At 37.9% G+C, this 24,848-nt stretch overlaps 1 long non-coding RNA gene across 1 annotated transcript in view; it reads left to right on the top strand.

The window, feature by feature from the left end:
- Positions 1-24,848, top strand: part of LOC120093675 (uncharacterized) — a 101,734-nt gene that overhangs the window by 29,359 nt on the left and 47,527 nt on the right. Inside the window, exons 2-4 of the long non-coding RNA XR_005487213.2 lie at positions 17,874-17,999; positions 19,255-19,359; positions 21,882-21,983. This is a non-coding gene — a long non-coding RNA (uncharacterized LOC120093675). The remainder of the gene's footprint in view (positions 1-17,873; positions 18,000-19,254; positions 19,360-21,881; positions 21,984-24,848) is intronic.

Genomic DNA, 24,848 nt, shown 5'->3' with positions numbered 1-24,848 from the left:
TGCTCCAACACATAGCTCCACTATGTTCTTATCAGCCTTATTTATAATAGCCAGAAGCTTTAAAATCCCAGGTGTCCTTCAACAGAGGAATGGATACAGAAATTGTGGTACATCTACACAATGGAATACTACGCATCTATTAAAAACAATGGCTTCATGAAATTCATAGGCAGATGGATGGAACTAGAAAATATCATTCTGAGTAAGGTAACCCAATCACAAAAAAACACATATGGTATGCACTCACTGATAAGTGGATATTAGTCCAAAAACTCAGATTATCCAAGATACAATCCACAGACTACTTGAAGCTCAAAAAGAAGGATGACTACAGTGCAGATGCTTTAGTCCTTCTTAGAAGGGGGAACAAAATATTCATAGGAGGAGATATGGACACAAAATTTGGGGCAGAGACTGATGGAATGCCCATTCAGAGTCTGCCCCACCTGGGGATCCAGCCCATATACATCCAGCCACCAAACCCAGACAATATTTCTGATGCTAAGAAGTGCATGCTGACAGGAGCCTGATATAGCTGTGTCCTGAGAGGCTCTGTCAGAGAATGACAAATACGGAGGCGAATGCTGACAGCCAACCATTGAGCCAAGAAAGGGGTCCACATTGGAGGAGTTAGAAAAAAATCGAAGGAGCTTAAGGGGCTTGCAACCCCATAAGAACAACAATACCAACCAACCAGAGCACCCAGGGACTAAACCAGCATCCAAGGAGAACACATGGACAGACCCAGGGTTCCAGCTGCTTATGTATCAGAAGATGGCCTTGTTGGGCACCAGAGAGAGGAGAAGCCCTTGGTCCTGCCAAGGCTGGACCCCACATTTTAGTGCAGTGTTAAGGTGGGGAGGTGGGAAGGGGTGGGTGGGTGGTTTGGGGAAAGAAGATAACATTTGGAATGTAAATAAAAAATCCAATAAAAACAAAACAAAAAAGAAAAGGAATAAAACTTACATTATAGAAAGCAAAAGAAAGAAAGAAAGAAAGAAAAGAAAACAACAAAAAAAGAAATTACTGTTTCTGCCTCAAGTCTTCCATTAAAAAACTCAATTCTAATTCCCATTTTACCTCCTTCTTCCTAGTTAAACTTCACCAGTAATAAGCAATTATTTAATTGCACTGAGTCTAGTCACTGGCTCTCTTGACTTGAACATCAATCTGCTCTTATTCATCATTCATTCATTCATTCATTCATTCATTCATTCACTTTACAACCCAATCATGTCCCCAGTCCCTCCACTCCTCCCTCACAATCCTTTCCCCATTACCACCTCCTCTTCCCTTCAGACAAGGATAAGCCCTACTATCACACATTTAGTTGCAGTAGGGCTAGCAAATTCTTCTCCCACTGAGGCCCAACCAGGCAGTCCAGGTAGGGGAAAGGGTTTCAATGGCAGGGAAAGGAGTCAGAGATAGCCTCCTCCCCCGACTCTACATTTTAGTGGACCCACACAAACACCAAGCTGCACCTCTACTACAAATGTGTAAGAGGCCTCAGTCCAGCCCCTGCAAGCCCTTTGGTTGGTGATTCAATCTCTGTGACCACCCCCTGGGCCCAGGTTAGTTGACTGTGAAGGTATTCTTGTGGTGTCCTTGACCCCTCCTGCTTGCTCAATCCTAGCCAACTCTCTTCCACAGAATACTCTAAGGACTGCCCAGTGATTGGCTGTGAGTCTCTGCATCCATTTCCATCAGCTCCTGGATGAGGCATCTCATAAGACAGTTATGCTATGCTCCTGTCTACAAGCATAGTAAAGAACCATTAATATTGTTCTGTATTGGCTAACTTACATGAGATGTATATGTGAGTTGGAACAGTCATTTATTTATTGTTCCTTCAATCTCTACTCCTTATTTATTCCTTGAATCTTGTAGGCAGAACAAATTTTGGGTTCAAGGTGTTGTAGGTAGGTTGATGTCCCCCTCCCTCCACTAGAAGTTCCATCTGGTTACAGGAGGTGGCCACTTCACCATTTTTAAACACCTTCTGAAATTACTTTCTGAAGCCCGTTTGGAGGTCCACGTCTTTGCTTTCTTCCTTCACTCTTTTAATCAGCTATGAATCCTTTTGTGTTGTCTGTGTTGCAAAATTTTATTTTTATCTTCAAGTGCTTCATTTATCATTCATGTCCTCATCTGGGAGATCATTGCCTTATGAAGTTGATATTTACTCAAACCTCTGGCTTCTCAAAACCTGTATCTATAGATTTCCCAGTGCTCCCAGTATTGGGACTTAAGTTCTTATGCCAGAGATTGTGAAAAAGTGCTCCAACCTGACAGAAGAGCTGTTCCAAGGTTGTGTCACCCCGTCACAGTGCTTTCTCATATGCAGCCAAGCAAAATAAAAGTTTCCATGGAGACAAAATGGAAAGAAGTCTGTCTGATCACTTTTGACTTTTATAAATAGAAATTCATTTTGAATCTTTACTTGTAGTTTGAGCTGCTTGTTTGTCAGGTAACAGGCATGTAGGAAGTTACCTAGTGAATTTCTAGCATTAAATTTTTCTACTGGGGTCAATATAAGAGACAAGTTCAGTCATTTATATTGAAGGGAGTTTAGAATTTAGTTTGAAAATAAAATCTAATTTAGCAGCAAGGTTAATTAAAAGCTACGAGTTTGGAGAGCTAGTTTAATTAATGCTTATTGACTAGGTTAAATAAATATACAACCAGACAAATGAATAAAGCATAGGTCAATGGATAAACAAATGGAAGACTTGGATTTTGCTTTAAAAATCTGACAAAGACATTAATTTGAAGATATTTAATTCACCTTTACATTCTTCTCAGTGGGAACTCAAATCTCACTTAGAAAGTGAAATGAGCCATTTCAACAGGATACCTCTTAGTGGCAGTGGACCAAGGCTAAACCTTACACTCTCCAAGATAAAAGCAAGATGAATAAAAAGGGGCCATTTCTAGAGGATGGAGGTAGAATTCTCCTGCTCTGGATTATCACTAATATATGATATCAACAAGCTTGTTTCCTCCAAGCTAGCTTTAACTTTATGACAAACTGATTGGAAAAAATGTATTGGGACTTAGGATATTCCATTACCTGATGTCTAAGCCATCCTCAGATGCCTCTTGCTCATTTCAGAGTCTTATAATCCTATTTCTGAAAATTACTTGTCACCCCCCTCTCTTCTCTTTCTAGATACATGAAACATTTGCTATGTTACCAAGTAGACCATCTAGTCATGTAAGTTTATCCCCCCTCAAATGGTGAATGGCCTCAAAAGTATATTTTAGATTCTGAAGGAAACATATATAGAGGAGAGGATAAGCAACTGTGGGGATCATTTTAAAGGCTTGGCTATAATAAGACATAAACTGATGCTGAGTTGTCTACCCAGTAAGATCTTGCCAATTTATAAGAGAGAAATAACAATAGGAACAAATACGGCTTCCCTGGACTGGCTTCTAAAATGGCAAGACACATAGAAAAAAGAGGGTGAGATGAAGGTACCAGTTTGCCATTTTTCAAAAGCCAGTAGGATATAAGGAGATGAGAGAATACGTAATATCTGTGTTAAAACCCTTATGAAACATAAATTCTTGGAATCTACAGTAAAAAAAATGAAAGTCTGGTAGGAGAAAGAGAATGAGGTAGAAACAAGAAAATGTAGCCTTCAGGTCTTTGGAGTATATCTTTAATTCAGAGGTAGGGTGAGTTCAAGACTCAGCATGCACAGAAAGGCATTAGTGTTCATTCAGTATAGGAAACTGTGATAATCAAGAGGCGTTCTACCTCTAAATGGCTTAAATAGAGAAAAACTACCAAACAAGAAATGAAATAGACCCTTACATCCTTCCAGCCTCACTAACAAGGATGCCCTGACTCATTTGGAACACTAAAGATACATTGTTTCTTTCAAACTGAGGTCCCCATTAACATTAAAGGCCAGAACTCAAGAGAATGACCAACTTTCTTAAGGATGCTGAGAATAGGAGAGAAGGTGTTTGATGTTCGCTGGTCCTGATAGGACTATTTTTGCAGGAAGATTAAGAAATAAGTTACCTCATTAGGGAACTCAAGACGGGTTTGAGACATTGGTAACAATGGTGATACTCATAGAGCTCTGTGATTATTATGAGGTAGGAAAGGCTTTATATAATCAAAATGATTTAGATTGGTATCCAAATTGAGTTCATAAAGTACTGAAGCAACCCAAAAAAGGTAAGAAAAGGTCAGGAGACAATGAGATCTATCCATGTCACCCAAAAGCAAATTTGGCAAACTTTGTATCATGCGGTTGGTGGGTGGAAATGATGAAAATCCAAATGCTGTCTAAATGAGTCTCTAGAAGGCATTAAGGCAGAAATGACAGGTCACTAAAGGAATGATGTAATGGTAGACAAATGCTACAAATAAATATATAAAGCTTATTCTAGGGCTGGGAAATTATTTTTCCTTCAGAGAATGTTGTATATGTCTTTCCCATTCAAGAAAGTGTATTAAAGGTTGTCCTTGGACACTTTCCATGATGAGGTATGTCTAACAATCAGAACTGGGAAACCGCTCAGACAGCAATCATGTCAAATGAGAGCATGACCCACTCTCTGTAGTTGTCTCCTAGCCTAGTATAGAAGCTCAAGAAAGTTGCTGAGTACTTTGGGCTTAATCAGATATCTTGATCTTTTAGAAAGATATATTAAAGTCCATAGAATCTTCCAGAATGATGAGGCAGGAAGCAGGAGGATTACCGAAATATAAATAAGGTTAGTACTTCTCAACCATGCTTTTGTACTTAACATGTCTCATAGAAAAACTAATAGAAATGATAAGGTTTTGTGTGTGTGTGTGTGTGTGTGTGTGTGTGTGTGTGTGTGTGTGTGTGAATATCTTCATTGTATATAGGACCTTGATAACATTTTTAAAGTAGTCCCCTAGCTTTTGAGTCCCAAGGTCAATTAAGAGGAGAGGATGTTGCTAAAACTGAAAAAGAGGTTGTCTACCCTTTGAAAATCTTTCATTATATACTAACCATCTAGATAGAAAGCATTTAGAAAGACCTAGAAAGCTGTGGATGAGACATATCATGTGCATAGCAAAAGTAGTTCCCAGGAACCTTAAATTTTTGGTAGAAATCATAGTTCTTGGTGGAAATTACCTCTCTATTAGTTGATCACCAAAGTCTCAGAAACCGTAAAGGTTATTTGTTATCATTTATGAAATGTTTATTGCCTTCTAAAACCATACGCTAAATCTCTATTGCTGAAAACATCACATATTTTGAGCATAGATTAGGCTGTAGTGAGAGAAGTGTTAACCAAGCCTTGCTTGGTTTGGAGATCTACCTTTTATACTAGCATTAGCATGCTGGGAAAGATGTGCAGACTAGTGTATTGGTGGCATGATACTGTGCGTGCATGCAACTACTTTAAGAATGGACTTAAGTCCTGATCCTTGAGGAGAAACCTGTGTTTATTACTGTAAACCAAGGCAGGCAGTTTGCATATTTCTGAGGGAGCCATTGCTATTGCTTTGTTAAATGAATGTTGTGCGGTTTTTCAGGATGCCTTCTATGAATTTGCACTTATAGCCATGGGATAATACTGATATTATAATTTTCTCTGGAGGGAATGTCTTCTCTGTAGTGAGGGTTGGTTACCGTGGAGACTCATAATCAGTCAATCAAATATCTATATTCATATCACTTTCTTCAAAGTTCAGATGACATTGTGGAATGGGGGCGGGCAGAAAGAAATACCAATTTTAGGAAAGGGTAGAGTATTGTATAGATATTTCCTTTAAATTGAAAGATCCTGGAGGGAAGAAAGAGGTTCATAAGATTTAACAAGTTCACAAAATTTAAATTCTTAAGAAGATCCTCCCCAGCTTTAATTAAATAGTAAGCAGTTGCCATGGGAGAAGAGATTCTGTGGTATATATGCCTCTAAGTGCAGAGAAATTTAGCTGATGTGACTTTTGTTAGTTAGCATCCATACTGGAGTGTTATTTTCAGTGATACAGCTGCCTGAAGCTTCTATGCTCCAGCAAGGAAGCTTTACCCATGTTCCTAGTGTGTGTTTGTGTGCGTGCATGCGTGCGTGAGTGCTTGTGTGTGTGTGTGTGTGTGTGTGTGTGTGTGTGTGTGTGTGTGTGTATCCCCTATTTGGAGTGAATAGACCCTTACTAATATCTTCCCAGGAACAGTTATGAAACAATACAGAGAAATAATTCAGGCTTTATGAGCATTTTGGAATGACTTAATGATATTTTAGAGACTTGGGAATTGAATTAATCTGAAGCAGAAACTCAGATCAATAGACGCAGAGGACAACACATGCTAAGAGGCGCAGGGAGCAAAGCTGGCTGAAATTTAAACCTAACTTAAGGTGATAGAGTGAAGATATATAGGAGAGAATGGCAGGATAATCTGGGAGAGGTGCTGGATTCCCTACCATTTCTAGTTCCCCGCACTCCATCACTTATTTTAGTCCTAGAAATTCGAGTGGAAGCATGTGATCCCAATAAACAAACAAGGAAGAAAACACTTTAGGGTGATATGTATGTGCTAGGGGACTCATCTGTGACATGTGCCTAGCTATAATAGGATTTGATTTGTTTAATTTTATTAACATAACCTAAGGAAAGTATTGAAAGTTTAATGGAAGGACTAGAAATTAAGAAATTCTTTAAAGTTGTAGGGAAGATGAAAGAAGGGTGGCTGTTACAAGAGTGACATTGAATATAGGAAGAGAATGCAAAGTGACATGGTCGTACATTTTTGTACATTAAAAAGGGCATACAAGTCATACATAATTGAGTGTTTCTTTGTTGAATGTGGGCATAGGAAATGGGTTAGATAACAATACATTAAAAATCTGTACATATTTAGTTGCAATAATTCCTTCAACAGCCACCTTTCTGCATCCCTTTTAAAATCTCACATACTTTTTTTCTAATACGTTACCTGGACATCCAAAACAAGGAAAATTGTCTTCAACGTACAAAATAACATATTAGAGACTTGTGTTTTAAGTGTGTCCCCTGCAGTTAGTTAATGAATGAAAATGGACCCTAACTTTCCATTTTCAGGTTAACTTGCACATATGTTATTTCTGTTATAGTGAAAGGATTTAGCCTAGTAAGTTGTTCTGAGGACTTTGGGAGCACAGAAATATGTAAGTGCAGAGCAAAGAACTGAATCAGACGGAAGACACCACCCAGACTCTTGGCAATCCAAAATTCACTTGGAAGCAATTAGAAGCTCAAGACTGATAGCATAGTGGATCAAAGTGTTCACTGTGAAGTGATTTGGAGAGTAGAGGCCACCAGTGACTTCACAGAAAACCACGCAGAAGATTGTGAAACTCAAAGCATTTTGCAACGCTATACACAGCAGAGCAATCAGCCCTAATCCAGAGAAATCCTGCTGACATTAAAAAAATAAAGACTCTTTCTTATGCTTCCAAGGATTTCTAGTATCACATATTCTCCTTCCTTTCCCAGGCCCAGCTTTTTGGTGGTCTGTTTGCTCTTTTGGAAACTTCTTTAACAGTGAGCCTGAATGCTGAATTTAGCCATGCACATGGACAGCAGTCTGCTTTACAAATGAATCAAGACTAAGGTTGGGAAAGTAAAGATGAACTTTAAATATTCCCACTCAGCCTGTCTATTGTAGTTCTGACCACTTCCTTTAACACAAGTGATGAAAGAAAAAAATATGAACAAAAATATGACTGGCACAGGATGATAGAGGACTGGACAAGAGGGAGAGAGACCTCTGGAAAACCTTTCTTGTCTTGAACAATCTACCTAAGATTTCTTATTAATCTCTCTCAGTACAACCTGATCTTTTGTTTTATTGATTTTTGTCAAAGTTTGTCATTATAACTTTATAAGTGGATAAAATGCTCAGTACCTCAAAAAATCATGGCATGGAAGAGACAATAGTGAATAGTGTGTGTGAATGTATTTGCATGTTACGGTAACAGTAGCTCCTGGGGTGCAAGAGAACTCAGAATCTAATGTGGAATTGCGTCTGTGTAGGAAGAGGAGATGTATAATTGCCAAGTATGAACCTTAAGGGGAAAACCAGAAGAACAAAGAGGCAAATGGATCATTCTTATAAGATCTCATTCTCGGGAAAATTCAGACTTCTTTTGTTAGGAAGTTCTGCAGAATGAGAGCCAGCACTCTTGTCCGTCATCATCATATACCACCACCATTGTTTGAATCCCTGAACATACATGCACATAAACATGCATGCATGCAAGCAGGTGTGCACCACAGACATTTTAGCATACTCCTCTACTCTGTTACAGTTTTCTGTTGTTGGTATAGCAATGACCACAGAGTACAATTTTTTTTTGTTTATTTTTTGAGCTGGGGGCCCGAACCCAGGGCTTTGCGCTTCCTAGGTAAGCGCTCTACCACTGAGCTAAATCCCCAGCCCCTACAGAGTACAATTAAAACAGCATAAATTCATCATCTTATCCTGCTAGAATTCAGAAGTACATTACTCTTATTAGACCAAAGTAGGAATGTTAAGAGCATGGTCTCTGTTTGAGGGCCTAGAGGTTATATATAACTACTTTTCATGAGTCTAAAGACAGCCTGAATCCTTTGTTTCATTACCCTTCTTATCACACATCAAAATCAGTAGCTCACCACTTCCAACCTCTCCACGGCTCTGACCTTGTACTGTTTCTTTCCTTATAATGACCCTGTTTCCATTCTATTGATTTTTGTTTTAGATTCATTTGGATTCTGTGGTAAACACCATGACCAAAAACAAATTATCTTTTTTATTTGGCTTACACTTCCACATCATAGTTCACCAATGAGAGAAATCAAGTCGGAAACCCAAGCGAGAATTGGAAAGGAGAAATCATGGAGCAATGATGCTTGCTAGTGTACTCAGACTCCTGTTTAGCTAGCTTTCTCACAGAGGTCAAGACTACGCTCCCAAGAAATGAGGCTGTTTACTGTGGACTGTGCTCTCATAGAGTAATTAATAATCAAGACACTCCCTCCACAGATGTGCTAAAGGACAATCTGTCCTGTCCAACACTTAACTAAGACTCCCATCTCAGGTGACACCAGGTTGTGTGAATTTCATAATTAAAGTAAAATAGATCACCTACGTTTGCAATATATTAACCGTCCCTTTGCTGATTTATATTTTAAAAAATTGTAAATTTCACTTGTCAACTTCTGACTTTATTCCTGGTGATTATTGTCTTTTTGAGAAGCTCCTTATATAAGTCTGTATGTTGACGTAACTTCCCTACTCTTCCCTCAAATAGTCACAGAGTTTACATATGCAACATATTCGGATACCTGACCATTTTAAAAATGAATCAATTTTTTAAAATATCTGTAGAGGTCTAGGGTGATGACTCAGTGGTTATGGGCACAAGATGATCTTTCAGAAATCTAAGGTTCAATTTCTAGCACCCACATATCACCTCACAACTGTAGCTCCAGTTCCAGGGTATCTCCAAGGCCCTCTTCTGGTCACAATTTTTTTTTGATGTAACTCTAATGAAATTTGAACTCTTTAATTAGTTTACGTATGTGAGTGTTTTGCCTGCATATGTATTTGTGCACCAGGTGTGTACCTGATGCCTTCATTGGAGAATTGCTCTTCTCCTCTGCTGCTTACATTTGGAGTTCGTGAAGATACTTTATTATCTGATTTTATTGCAAATATTGCTTTTTGGTCTTGTCACAATTATTCTCTCTTCTCTACAGTAATTCTGAGTTCAAAATCTGTAGTGTAGCTCTTACTGTTTTCTGTGACTCTCATGAGAAGTTCATATAGTAGTGACCTTTCTGCTATTAATTTATAGCTTAGTTTTACTCAACTTCAGTGACTATCCTGTGTAATTTGAATCTTCCTTTATTTGAGGTCAGCTCTATGAGCTGTGATATAATTGATTTTTAGTAAGTGCATATTTTCTGTTTTAAAACATCTTTGTTGCTCACTTCACAGTCTGTGTTGTATGGCAAACTTAAACTGATGTACTTTTTGCCATACTCTGATTGCTTCCCTTCTTTTTTTTTCTCCATCTTTATTAAATTGGGTACTTATTTACATTTCAATTGTTATTACCTTTCCCGGTTTCCAGGCCAGCATCCCCCTAGCCCGTCCCCCTCCCCTTCTATATGGGTGTTCCCCACCCACCCTCCCCCCATTACCACCCTCTCCCCATCAATCCCATTCACTGGGGGTTCAGTCTTAGCAGGACCCAGGGCTTCCCCTTCCACTGGTGCTCTTACTAGGATATTCATTGCTACCTATGAGGTCAGAGTCCAGGGTCAGTCCATGTATAGTCTTTGGGTAGGGGCTTAGTCCCTGGAAGCTCTGGTTGCTTGGCATTGTTGTACATATGGGGTCTCGAGCCCCTTCGAGCTCTTCCAGTCCTCTCTCTGATTCCTTCAACGGGGGTCCTATTCTCAGTTCAGTGGTTTGCTGCTGGCACTTGCCTCTGTATTTGCTGTATGCTGGCTGTGTCTCTCGGGAGAGATCTACATCCGGTTCCTGTCGGCCTGCACTTCTTTGCTTCATCCATCTTATCTAGTTTGGTGGCTGTATATGATTGCTTCCCTTCTTGAAAAATGTCTTTACTTTCACTTTTGTACACTTCTTCCAGATCCTGACTTTCTGTTTGTCTGTTACTGAGTGTAACTTATAGGCAGTCATTGCTACCTTCCACCGTGAACAAATGACCCCTCTTTTGTCATCTGTAGAGTCTTTCTGTTGAAAGCCAGCACTTATATTTCTACTTAACCACTGCTGATGTATATTTTCTTCTTTTTAGTAACTTTTGAGATTCCTTTCCATTTCTCACAGTTGGCTCCTTATCAATTTCTTAGGCCTCATTGTTGTCTCTTGAGCATGTGGTTTAACATATTTCATCAGTTTTGAAAACCAACAAAGGTGGCGATAATCACTGCTTCTGACACATGCTATATAGGTTCTTTCCTTGAGACACCAATTATACATAAAGACCATCTTCTCATAATGTCTCATGTGACTCTTGCACTATTTTCTGCTCTATTTCTGTTATTGTTTATTTTCTCATTTCTAATTTTTACACTAGTATTTTATTTTCATATTTTTCCTATTTCCTATAATCAACATACATGATCATTCCATCTATGTGTTTTATTAATTAATGAATTTATTCAATTTATATATCAATATTAGCCTCCAATCCTTCCAGTCCCCCCCTCATACAGTTCTCCCCCCCAATCCCCCTTCCTTCCTTTTGGAGAAGGGAGAGCTGCCGTGGACATCATCCCAGCCTGACTCATTAAATCACTGCAGGACTAGGTGTACCCTCTGGCCCAGAGGTCAGACAAGTTGGACCAGTTAGGGGAACAAATCCACAGGCAGGCAACAGATTCACAGATTAGCTACTGATTCATTTGTTGGGGGACTTGTGTGAATACTAAGCTGCACATCCACTGTACATGTACAGGGGCCCTCGGTTTAGCTCGTGCTTGCTCTTTGGCAGTTCAGTCTCTGCGAGCCCCTAAGGGTCCATGTTAGTTGACTCTGTGGTCTTCCTTTGTAGTCCATATCCTCTTCAGGTCCCTGAACACTTTCCCCAATTCTTCTACAAGACTCTCTGAGGTCCGTCTAATGTTTGGCTGTGAGTCTCTGCTGTCTATTTCAGGCAGCGGCTGCATGGATTCTTTCAGAGAACAGTCATGCTAGGCTTCCTGTCTAGAAGCATGAGAGTATCATGTATAGTGTCAGGAATTGATTCTTGCCCATGGGATGGATATTAATTTGGGCCAGTCATTGGTTGGCTATTCCCTAGTCTCTGTTCTGTCTTTGTCTCTTGCATATCTGACAGGAAGGACATAAATGGGGTTGATGGCTTTGTTCATGTGTTGTTTGTTGCCTTTATCCCCTCCACTGGAGTCCTACCCGACTATAGGAGATGGTCACTTCAGCCTCCATTTCCCCCACTGTTAGGGATCTTAGCTACATTAACCCTCACATATACCCTGGGCCCTCCCCCTTCCCCATCTCAGGTTTCCGGCATGTCCTAGAGATGACCCCCCCCAGCACCCACCTCTGAGTTTTGTTCTCTCTCCTCTGCTATCCATATCCCTGAATCCCCACCCTGTTTCCCCTCTCATCCCCTTCTCCCACCAAGTTCCCTTCTTCTATCTACCTCTGATAGCTATTTTATTTCCTCTTCTGAGAAAGATTCAAGCACCCTTTCTTGGATGTTCCTTGGGATATGGCTTTTTTGGTTTTTTGGATCATAGTATATTTATCCTGTACTTTCTGGTTAAGTACATACCATGTGTCCAGATTACCTCATTCAGGATGATATTTTCTAGTTCCATCCATTTTCCCTGCAAAATTCATGATGTTCTTATTTTTAGTAGCTGAATAGTATTCCATTGTGTAAATGAAGCATATTTTATCATTCTTCAGTTGAGGAGCATCTGAGTTGTTTCCATTTTTTGGTATTAGGAATATTGTGGCAATGAACATAGTTGAACAAGTATCCTAATGGATGTTGGATCATTTTTGAGTATTTTTCCAGGAGTGGTATAGCTGGATCTTGAGGTAGAACTATCCCCAATATATTCAACACTCTGCCTTACTTTCTGTTCTATTAGATTTAGTCTATGTGGTTTTTATATTGAGGTATTTAATCCACTTGGACTTGAGTTTTCTGTAGGGTGATGAATATAGATATATTTGCATTCTTCTACTTGCCAATGTCTGTTGTTAAAACAGCAAAATTTGTTGAGGTTTCTCTCCCTTTTCTATTGCATAGTTTTGGCATATTTGTCAAAAAATAAAGTATGTGTAGCTATGTGGGTTTAGTTCAGTGTCTTCAATTTGATTCCACTGATCAACCTGTCTGGTTCTATACCAATATGCACTTTCTATTCCTCTTGCTCTCTACAACAGTGTGAGGTCAAGGGCCATGATACCTCCGGAAGTTCTTTTATTGTTTGGGATTGTTTTAGCTATCTCAGATTTTTTATTTTCCATTTGAGCATTAATCTTTCAAAATCTGCAATGAAGTGTGTTGAAATTTTGATTGGAATTGCATTGAATCTGTAGATTGCTTTTGGTAAGATGGCCATATTCACTATGTTAATTTAACTGATCCATGAGCATAGGAGATCTTCTACATTCTGGTATCTTCAATTTCTTTCTTTAGAGACTTGAAACACAGATCTTTTGCTTCCTTCATTAGAGTTACACCAAGATACTTTATATTATTTGTGGCTATTGTGAGGTGTAGATATTGTCTCCTTAACTTTATTCTTAGTCCATTTCTCATTTGTATAAAATAGCACTACTGATTTCTTTGAATTGATTTTGTATTCAGTCAATTTGGTGAAAGGGTTTATCAGGCATAAGATTTTTCTGGTAGAATTCTGGAGTCACTCATGTAAACTATATTACCATCTGTCAAATACTTTGACATCTTCCCTTCCAATTTGAACCCCCTTGATCTCCTGTCGTTGTCTTATTTCTCTAGCTAGAATAGAACTTCAAGTACTATATTGAAAATACAGGGAGAGAATGGATATCCCTAACTTGTCCCTAATTTTAGTGAAATTGTTTTTAGTTTCTCTCTGTTGAATTTGATTTTGGCTATTGGCTTATTTTGTTTATGTATGAACCTTTTATCCCTGATCTCTCCAAGAGTTAACATGGAGAGGTGTTAGATTTTATTAGACTTTTTAGAATTTAATGAGATGATCATGTGATTTCTCTTTCAGTTTGTTTACATGGTGGATTACAGTGGGGGATTTTCATATATTTAACCACACCTGCATCCCTGGAGTGAAGCCTTAAACATGGTGTATGATGTTTTTGATGTGTTCTTGGATTCAGTTTGCATGTATTTTATTAAGTATTTTTACATCTGTGTCCATAAGGAAGATTTGTCTGAAACTGTCTTTCATTGTTGAGTATTTGTGTAGTTTAGGTATCAGGGTGATTGTGGCCTCATAGAAGAAGTTCAGCAATGGTTTTTCTGTTTCTAATTTGTGGAAGAGTTTGAGGAGTATTGGCATTAGCTCTTCTTTGAAAATCTGGTAGAATTCTGTGCTAAAACCATCTGGATCTGGGCTTTTTGTGGTTGGTAGGTTTAATAACTGCCTTTATTTCCTTATGGGTTATAAGAATATTTAGATAATGTACTTCATTTTGATTTAACTTTGGTAGTTGGGAATCTGTAAAGAAAATCATCTACTTCATTTACATTTCCAATTTTGTGGAGTACAGGCTTTTGAAGTAAGACTCAATGATTCTTTGAATTTCCTTTGTGTCTATTGTTATGCCCCCCTTTTCATTTCTGATTTTATTACTTTGGATACCATCTCTCTGCCTTTTCATTAGTTTAGGTAAGAATTTTTCCATTGTGTTGATTTTCTCAAAGAATCTTCTCTCAGTTTCACTTATCGTTTGTGCTGTGTTCTTTGTTTCTTCTAATTTATTGATTAAACTCCTGAGTTTGATTAAATTTTGCAATCTACTCCTCTTGGATTTGTTTGCTTCTTTATTCCTAGAGCCTTTCAAGTATGCTTTACTTCCTTAGTATAAGAATTTTTCAATTTCTTTATGAAGGCAATTAATACTATGAACTTTCTTCTTACCACTGCTTTCACTGTGCACCATAAGTTTGGGTATGTGCAGCTCTCATTTTCTTTGAATTCTAGAAAGACGTTAATTTCTTTCTTTGTTTCTTCCACGACCCAAACATCACTGAGTAGAGAGTTGTTCAATTTCTATGAATGTGTAGGCTTTCTAGTCTTTCTCTTGTTGTTGAAGATCAGCTTTAATTCGTGGTAATCTGATAAGATGCACAGGGTTATTTCAATTTTCTTATATCTGTTAAGACTTGCTTATACAGTCAATTTTGGAGAAGGTTCCACAAGGTGCTGAGAAGAAGGTATATTCTTTTGTGTTTGGGTGAAATGCTCTATAAGTATCTGTTAGGTCCATTTTAATCCTAACCTCTGTTAGTTACATTATTTCTCTGTTATTTTCTGCCTTGATGGAGTTCAATGTGTGATTTAAGCTTTAGCAATGTTTCTTTTACAAATGTGGGTACCCTTGCATTTGGGGCATAGTGGTTCAGAATTGATATGTCCTCTTAGTGAATTTTTTGTTTGATGATTACGAAGTATCCTCCCCGTCTTACTGACTAATTTTGGTCAAATATCTATTTTATTATATATTAGAATGTCTCCTCCAGCTTGATTCTTGGGACCATTTGCTTAGAAAACTTTTTTCCAACCCTTTACTCTGAGGCAATGTTATCTTTGTTGCTGAAATGTTTCTTTTATACTGCAGATTGGATTCTGTTTATGTATCAATTCTGTTAGCCTATGTCTTTTTATTGGAGAATCGAGTCCATTGATGTTTAGAGAGGCTATCACTTCTCAGCCTTTTGGCTAAGATCAAGTGTAGAGGCTGATGAGCAATGATTCTTTTTTTTTCCTTTATTTCAGAGCTGGGGACCAAACCCAGGGCCTTGTGCTTGCTAGGCAAGTGCTCTACCGCTGAGCTAAATCCCCAACCCCTAGCAATGATTCTTAATTCCTGTTATTTTGATGTTGCTGGTGGTTGTGTGTGTGTGTGTGTGTGTGTGTGTGTGTGTGTGTGTGTTTCTCTTCTTTTGGTTTTCATAGTGTGAAATCATTTATTTCTTGTATTTACTTGAGTGCAGTTAGTCTCATTGGGTTGAGCTTTTCTGGCTAGTGTCTTTGGTAGGGCTAGACTTGTGGAAAATATTGTTGAAATTGGTTTTGTCATGGAATACTGTTGGTTTTTCATCTATGAGAATTGGACATTTTGCTGGGTATGGTAGTCTGGACTGACATCTGTGATCTCTTAGGAACTGCCAGACATCTGTCCATGACCTTTTTGGCTTTTAGAGTCTCTGTTGAGAAATTGGGTATAATTCTGATAGGTCTGTCTCTATATGTTACTTGAAAATTTTCCCTTGCAGGTTTTAATATTCTTTTTTTTTGTTCTGTACATTTAGTGTTTTGATTATTATGTGGCAGGAGAATTGTCTTTTCTGATCTAATTTATTTGAGTAAATGACATTTATTTCACAGAATAAAATTCAGTTTAACAAGTAAACTTTAAATAAAAGCTCTTATTTGTGGCAGAATTTGGAACTGAAATATTCTTATACTTTGAGACAAAAAAAACTTGGAGAACATCTATATTCAAGTTTTACTTTTATACATAACATTGATGAGTTCTAACCACATTTCTGGCAAAAAAATTAAAGTTTTTTGTGTATTGACTTATTTACTCCTTACAGCTTCATCGATAAGTTATAGCTTACGATTTTGGCAATATCTTATATGACATAATGTGTGAATGCAATCGTTAATCTAAAAATGTAACATGATGTTATTTTCAGCCTGCCATACTGTTATGGCTATTGAGAATGGGAATAAGCTGGCACAGAAAACGATGTGTCACAGGGACTGGAGTCTTCACTGTAGAACCTATGTGTGGTGCCAAAAGAAATTAATGATAGTTGGAATAGTGAAACAAGAAATAAAGTCATATGTTAAAAATATGAGAAGGAAGAGAGCATGAGGATATTGGAATAAAAATGAGAATAACTCACGAAATACTGAGAAAGGTTACCAGAGTGGGATAAATAAATACTAAAATCTGAGACAGCAGGATTGACTTGTACTTTAGATACGTTTATGTAAGTTACTTTTGTCACAAGCGTTTACTTTGATCTATTTTTGTGTGGATTGTTTTGTCCTGTTTGTGAATTTTGTAAGGATCAGAACAAGACCTCACTCATTGCTAAATACCTTAAAAAAGTGTATATCAACTGGCAACATAGATATGGGTTATAACATTTGTTTTAGTCAATTCTTATGATGCTATAATGATATTACCATGTGCCATGAAGATAAGCCTTGAACAACCAAAATCCATATATATATATATGTGTGTGTGTGTGTGTGTGTGTGTGTGTGTGTGTGTGTGTGTGTGTTGTTATAATATAAGATTTATTATCAATGCATTTGTTATCTATACTATCAGCATCACTTCATAGGTATAATCTGCATTAGCGCAGTACTAGTCTCTGAAGTATCATTGAATGTTTGATGAGTGACAGTATGAAAAGAAAATGGATATATTTGTGAATTCAACACAATAGGCAAGAATCAAACTGAATCCTAAGTCATGCAAGGCCTTAAGAACTCATCTTTAACAAATAGTTCAGAGCAACATGTCAGCAAAAATTGTTAATATTTAAGTTCTCCCTGTGTATCTAATTTATGGTAGTAAATTTTGACTTAAATGGAGCCCAAGTGAAAGCCTTACATCATGGGTGGAGTTGTGGGGAGGGTCACTTTGCCCAAAGAAATCCTTAAATACTTTCTTTTGAAAGAAAACCAAGTGTTTCATTGAGTGGGAGCCAGCAAGTGACCTTCCAGTCAAAAAGTGGAAAGAAACAATCCAACAGTCCTCAGTGAAGTCTGCTCTGAACAATCCTACAGCTAAAGTCTGCCCCTGTTATGACTGCCAGAAGTTGTGTTCATGCATTTCTGGAAGTAAATGCTAGCCACGAAAGTCAGGGATGTTATTCACAGAGGAAATTATATCAGCCAAATTTGGGAAAGTTTAAAGCTCATGACATTTCCTGTTCTTTTAGGGAAAATTTGTGTATGTTGGAATATATTTAAGAATCAAGAATCACTTTTGTCTCAAAACAATGTCTGTTCTTTGCCTCTTTTTAACTTCTGATGTTGCTGTTACTTATGTTTGAGGATAGAAACTTCAGATTAAAGTTAAATAGGGGGTGCAAATTATAAAAAACATAAGATTAAAAGACACATCCCATCTCATGCCCTTATTCTGTTGTAGATGGCCTGCTTGTGCTATGTGAAAAGGCAGAAAAATCCAGGAGGCTAACTACTTGGGTGGGTGAAGGAGAAGAAAGGAAGAAAGAAGTCTGTTCAAATAAAATTGCATGCTGAACATAAAAGCAGGGTAAAAAAAAGCCCTAAATTGCAAATACTACCAAGATTTAGTGACATTATTTAATTTATTTCAAAAATGTGATTACTTTCTACAAGCATCTGTGAATGTTTAGATTTATATCTGTGTTCTGGTGATTCTGTAAAGAAGAAAAATTCTTTTTTTATTAATTTATTTTTTTCTTTATTAACTTGAGTATTTCTTATTTATATTTCGATTGTTATTCCCTTTCCCGGTTTCCAGGCCAACATCCCCCTAACCCCTCCCCCCAACAATCACGTTCACTGGGGGTTCAGTCTTGGGAGGACCAAGGACTGGTTCTCTTACTAGGGTATTCATTGCTACCTATGAGGTTGGAGCCCAGAGTTAGTCCATGTATAGTCTTTGGGTAGTGGCTTAGTCCCTGGAAGCTCTGGTTGGTTGGCATTGTTGCTCATATGGGGTCTCGAGCCCCTTCAAGCTAAGAAGAAAAATTCTAACCCAAGAATATGCTTCCACTTCTGATAAAGGGAGTTGAACATGAGACCTACTGGGCTGAAGATACAGAGGAGAAAATTGATAACTCTCTACAACCTTTCTTCTTTTCACCTTTGCATACTTGTCTTGAAGCTTGAAGAACTGTCATATTCCAGAACTTGTGTAAACTTTTTGTTCAGAGTAATAAGTAGAAACATGACTTCCTGTGCTAAATACAGCATTTATAGATATAACTTTACTGATTTTCATGTACGTATTACATGTGGATGAGAAAATGACTAGAAAGTGGTAGGTCTGGTTATACAGCCTTGAGTCCTTGTTGGCATGTGGGTCAGCAACCAGCTATCTCCAAAGACCAAACAAATAAGTAAATAAATAATCAAAACAAGTGATTTATACTACTATCTTAAATTCTATCCTTATTTTTATGAAGCAGATCCAGTGATATGATAAAATGATTCATTATAAAAACAAATTTATGAAAATCTTCACTTAATGGGGGATGAAGATTTCATTAAGAAAAATCTTCCATTCCAAAATACCAAACTACTAGTATAATAATCATGATTACATTTTGTGTAAGAACTATTATTGTAGTTTTTGCAAATGACAAGAGAAAGTCAAGGTTGTTCTATAGTTGATACAAGGTTTTAAATGTGTGTTCTCTTTAGTTCTTGATATTCGATTTTTCTGTTTTGCTGAAATGTTGTTCAGTTTTGAGGAACAGGGTACTTAATTCTTGACACAAAAGGTACAGCCCTTTTTCTTTGTTTCATAAATTCATTTTTAGATTGATATTCATGTGAACATCAGCACGTAGAACAAACCCACTGAAATATAGAAGAAAAGATCTTTTGGATACAACTGGACTCACAATTGTGGCCTACCAATGGCGGTAGGCATTCTTCCTGTCTTTATGTATATGTATTCTGTATATGTGTGTGATATGTATATGTATTCTGTATATGTGTATGACTGTACAGACACTGATGTTGATGACCTTGCCTGTGCATGCACATTTGAAGACCTAAGGCTTATATGTCTACCTATATCATTTTTCCATTTTAGTTTTACAGTGTCTCTCACTAAGCCAGGGAGTCCCTAGGACCTTCCGGTCTCAAATTCCCCAGTCCCAAGTACATGGTTGCAGACATATATTGCCATGCCTAGCTTTTACTTGGGAACTCCTGTTCTTAAGATCGCATAGCTAACTGTTTTACCACTAGCCCATCTATTCAGTAAAAGTAGTATACTATCTAAATATTTTTGGTTTGTTTTGGAGCAGTTCCTGAAGCAGTTCCTGCATATTTTATTTGGAGAGCATTGCAGTGTAACTCGTAGATAATGATTTCCCCCATAAGTAACACTTCTTTTTGTTGCGGTCCTATTATCTTTAGAAAGTAAAAGACCAATGTATTTCTTGTCATACTTTATATTGGTTTTCCATTCTTTATTTTACTATGATGCTAAAATTAGATTCAAGGCATTGTAATTATGCCACAATTACCATGATCATATTTTTCTGTCATTGAAAATTAGCACTGAGTTTGATTTTTCTCCAAAACTACAACAGCTGCTCTCTTTCTGTAGCTCTATAGATTAATACCAGAGCAAGCAGAAACGTAACAAGCCATCATCCTGGGCTGGCAAGGGGTGTGCCGAACCCACTGTTTCATTGAAGTTAATTGTTTCCCAAAATTATCATTTTTATTGGTAATTTTATTGCAGAGGACCTACATTTTCTCTAATTATACTGCAAGCTGTTGTATTCTTAACGTTCAGAACGGAAACTTATCTAAAAGGAAAAAGAGCTACCCTGAAATCGTGTACTTACAAATAAGATGTAGAAATAAAACAGAAGATGTAGATAATTTTGTCCACAAATTCTTGTTCTTATGTTAACCTGACTTAATTTTGCTTAAGCCTCATAAGGAAAGATTGTAACACCAATTCTAGTTGGTCACCTTGCTACTTTTGAGCAACAGAGGATGAGAAGAGAAATGGTAAACAAGTTGATATTTGTTAGAACTGACCAGCCTAGAGTATGGTGGAGGATAGGAGATGATTGCTGATGTAGACTCCGGAATGCTACTACCCTCTTCTCTAGATGGTCCCTGGCTAAAAAGAAGCAGGACAAGACATTAGCTATAATCCATTCATGTAACAAATACTGACAACTTTTTGCATACAGCCCCTGAAGATATAACATAGAAGACCGAATTCCTCCTCTAGCATCACTAAGCAAGAAAATGACTGTCCATTCTAGGAACATGCTTACAAGGTTCAGTTTTACTTCAAAGCAATTGTTTGACAAACACGTTTCATTGGTTATTTATTCTTTCCTGTGATCAATAAACAGTGGAATAGTTTTTATCTCAAAAACTCTCAATGTAGGAGGGTAAGTAAATATTTAAGCAGAGTTCAAGTAAGAAGGTGAACATAAACAGTCATCTGTGACATTAATATTTAGGGTGAATGTGATATGTATAGTGATCTCTAAATAACTGGTTAGTTAGGAGCCTGGAGAAATGGTCCCTTTAAGGGTTAGAATGTGAATCCTGCACCCAACTTGGCCAACTAAGAATTGCTTATAATTTCTCCTCCTGGTACATCTGAGTATCCATATACAGGACATATACGCCTATATCCAATCCTTCCCGACAGAAATATTTAAATTTTTATGTATACATTAGTATGTACCAAAAATTATATACACAAATAAAGATATGTGAAAAAAGAAAAAGAACTGCTTAGCCTTAGAGAGATGGTCCACGTTTATAGTCCAAATACCTGAGGGGCTGGAGCAGGAAGATTGAGAGCTTAAAACTAGCTTCAGCTTCCTTCCTCCAAAGGCGGAAAGAATGAAGTATTTCAGATAGAAGAAGATCAGAAATGTTCAAAGATCAGAAATATACCATTTTGTGTAGGCACTGGATATAAGGAAAGCAGTGGTAAAAATCTTCAGTTTGAAAAGATGTAGGAACAATAGACAAAAAACTATGAAAGACAAACTGGAGGTTTGAAAAGCCAAATCTCAAGTCAAAGTGAGGTAATTATAAAAACAGTACTTGCAAGACTGTAAGACTACCAAAAAGGCCTACAGATCGCTCAATCCATGTGTATGCTACTTTGATTTTGGAAAGTTCAACAAGTAACCAACTATTATATTACAAAGCAATTTTCCATGGTATATATGGAATATTGTTTGTGAAGAGAAGCATATAACAATATGTGCATGTATGTATATATGTGACTGTATGTGCACTTGTATATGTGAAAGTGTCTGTTGTTTATAAGTATGAAAAATTGATGGAAACAGTGGAAGAAAAAGAAAGAGTAATAGCTATTAGCTCCTAGAAAATAAGTTAATGGATTAACTTGTAAGACTTAAGAGACGCATGAACCTAAATTCTACAGGTTTCTGCAGAACAGGAAAGTTTTCCACAACAGAGAAAGAGAAGGATGTCCCATCCGGCTACAGGTGGTGGCCACTTCAGTCTCCATATGCCCAGCTACTAGGTAAGAGTCTCAGTTAGGGTTACCCTCATAGATTCCTGGGAGTCTCCCCTGTCCAAGGTCTCCAGCTTATCCCAGAGATGTACCCCCCCACCAACGTGCTTTCTTTCCCATCCCTCTTTCCGGACCATGATCCCCAGAGTTGATCCTCACCCCAGTTCCACTTCCTCCATCCACCTCTAATGTCTGTTTTATTTCTCCTTCTGAGTGAGATTCACGCATCCTGCCTTGGACTCTCCTTGTTATTTAGTTTCTTTGGGTCTGTAGATTGTAACATTGCTATCCTGTACTTTATGGTTAAAGCCCACTTATAAGTGAGTACATACCATGGACATCTTTCTGTGTCTAGATTATCTCACTTTGGATACTGTTTTCTTGTTTTGTTCATTAGTCTACAGATTTCAAGATGTTTTTATTTTTTAATAGCCGAGCAGTATTTGTGTGAATGTACTACATTTTTTTTAATCTTCTCTTTGGTTGAGGGACATCTAGGTTGTTTCTAATTTCTAGTTTTTATGAATACAGGTTTTATGAACATAATTGAGCAAGTGTGCTACAGTGGGGCATCTTTTGCATATATGGCTAGGAACAATATAGCTGGGTCTTTGAGTAGAACTATTTTCAACATTCTGAGAAACCACTAAATTGATTTCCAAAATGGGAGTACAAGTTTGCAGTCCCACCAGCAATGGAGGGGTCTTCCAGTGGAGGGAAGACACCAAATACCCCCAAAAATGATCAACCCAAAATTTGTCCTGCCTACAGATGTGTAGGAATAAAGATGGAGCAGAGACTGAGAAAATGGCTGACCAATGACTGCCCAACTTGAGACCCAGGGCCCATGTGAGAAAGCCAAGCTCTGACACTATTATGTTACTCTGCTATGCTTGCACACGGTGGCCTAGCATAACTGTCTTCTGTGAGGCTTCATCCAGCAACTGATGGAAAGAGATGAGATGTTTGAGATGTGTGAGAGCCAAACATAAGTAGAACTTGAAGAGCCTTGTGGAAGAGTATGGGGAAGAATTGAGGGAGGCAAAGGGATCAAAGATGCTACAAGAATACCTACAAAGTCAACTAACTGGGCCCATGGGGATCACAGAGATTAAACCACCAACCAAAGAGTTGGACCTAGGCAACCTCCATATTTGTAGCAGATGTGCAGCTTAGTCTTCATGTAGGTTACTTAACAATTGAGTCAGGCAATGTCTCTGACTCTGTTGACTATCTTAGGATCCCCTTACTTTAGCTGGGCTGTCTCGTTTAGCTTCAGTGGGAGAGAATGCACTTAGTCCTACTGCTACTTGATGTGCGAGAGTGGATTGGTACCCATGGAGGATTTCTCCTTCTCTGATAAGGGAAAGGTTGTTTGTAAGGGTGAGACAAGGTGGAGAAGAGGTAAGGGGACTATAATTCGCATGTAATGTGAATAAAAAGTTAGTGAAAAAGAAAGAAAGAAAAGATTGATGAATGGAGATATTTTTTTTCTCGGACATCAAATTTTCTTACTACCCATCACAATCTCAAAATCTCTATCTAAAGAACCAGAAAGTATTCTTCTAATTTTACTTCTATATACATCACTATAATATATAAATATGTGTGTAGTGTAAACCATACATGTGTATATGTATGTACATGTATATACATATTAACATGCATATTTATTTAAAACCGTGCTCACAAGTAATTGAACCATATAACATGGTTATGGGGAAAGAATATGAGAATGTATGATAATTCAGAAATGTAATACTTAAAACTAGGGCAGCAGATACAAAACTGTTCATTCATCTGAGTAGGATCAAAGAAATAATGCTATGAATATATTAGTACGTCTTAGATATAGAGGGTCATTGATCTTAGTGAGGGGTCCTTTCATTTTGTGATTCATTTTAGACTTTGGACCAGCATTTATTCTTCTAATCTCTGAAGTGGGGATACAGGCTCTATAGTAAGAAGTGATCCCTTCTCTCTGCAGAACTGACCACCTAACTACATTTTGTGTGTCATTGGCCAAAAGCTACTTGCTAAGGCATGAGAGCCATATTTCTTTTTTCTTTCTTTCTTTCTTTCTTTATTTTTTTTTTAGTTTTTATTCAGTCTTTGTGAGTTTTACATAATCTACCGAAACTACTCCCCTTCCCATCTCTCCCCTTCCAATCTTTCTACCAAATAATAACAAAAAAACAACAAAACAAAAGCACCTTGCTATGGAAGCTATAGTATGTGAAGGTATGTCACAAGCAACCCTTTTCCACAAATAGTTTTACTTGTGAATTGTTCATTGCGATGAGCCATTGGTCTGACTCAAAACCTCTAGTTTCTGCTACACTATCAATACTGTATCTTCATGTGGACTCCTCTCAAATATACTGCTGTTTACCAGTGTCATGGAGATACTGAAACTCTGGCTCTGTAATATGAGCTCTAGCAGTTCATAGATGGTGTAGATGCTGGGTAGACCGACTCGAAGGGCTAGATCTGGACCTGGGTGGTGTCGGACTACCAGCTACAAGGGCCAGATCTCCCACTTTGCCCAAGAGAAGGGGGGGAGGACCAGCTCTTGCTCTTATAGTAAATTATGATGGATGGAACTGGCTCGCCATTGCTCATGTCATCTTTGCCAGATTTCCCATGCCCACACCACCAGGACCAGGTTTCCAGCACCGTCTTAGCTAGAGGTCAGGCCAGCCTTCCTGCTCTCGTGTCTTCAGAGCTGGCTTTCCTATACCAAGCCACCAATATCATCTCTACCACACACCCCGGCAGTACCAATAGGCATATTTCTTAATTGTTCCTGTCAGGATCCTTGTGGCTAGAGTTTAGGCACAAAAATGTCCTTTTATACATCAGAGCTGTACCTAG

This window comes from Rattus norvegicus, chromosome 7, assembly GCF_036323735.1.
Source record: "Rattus norvegicus strain BN/NHsdMcwi chromosome 7, GRCr8, whole genome shotgun sequence".
Lineage (NCBI taxonomy): Eukaryota > Metazoa > Chordata > Mammalia > Rodentia > Muridae > Rattus > Rattus norvegicus.
Note: the sequence above shows the minus strand (reverse complement) of the source record. Positions and strands in the feature narration are given on the sequence as shown.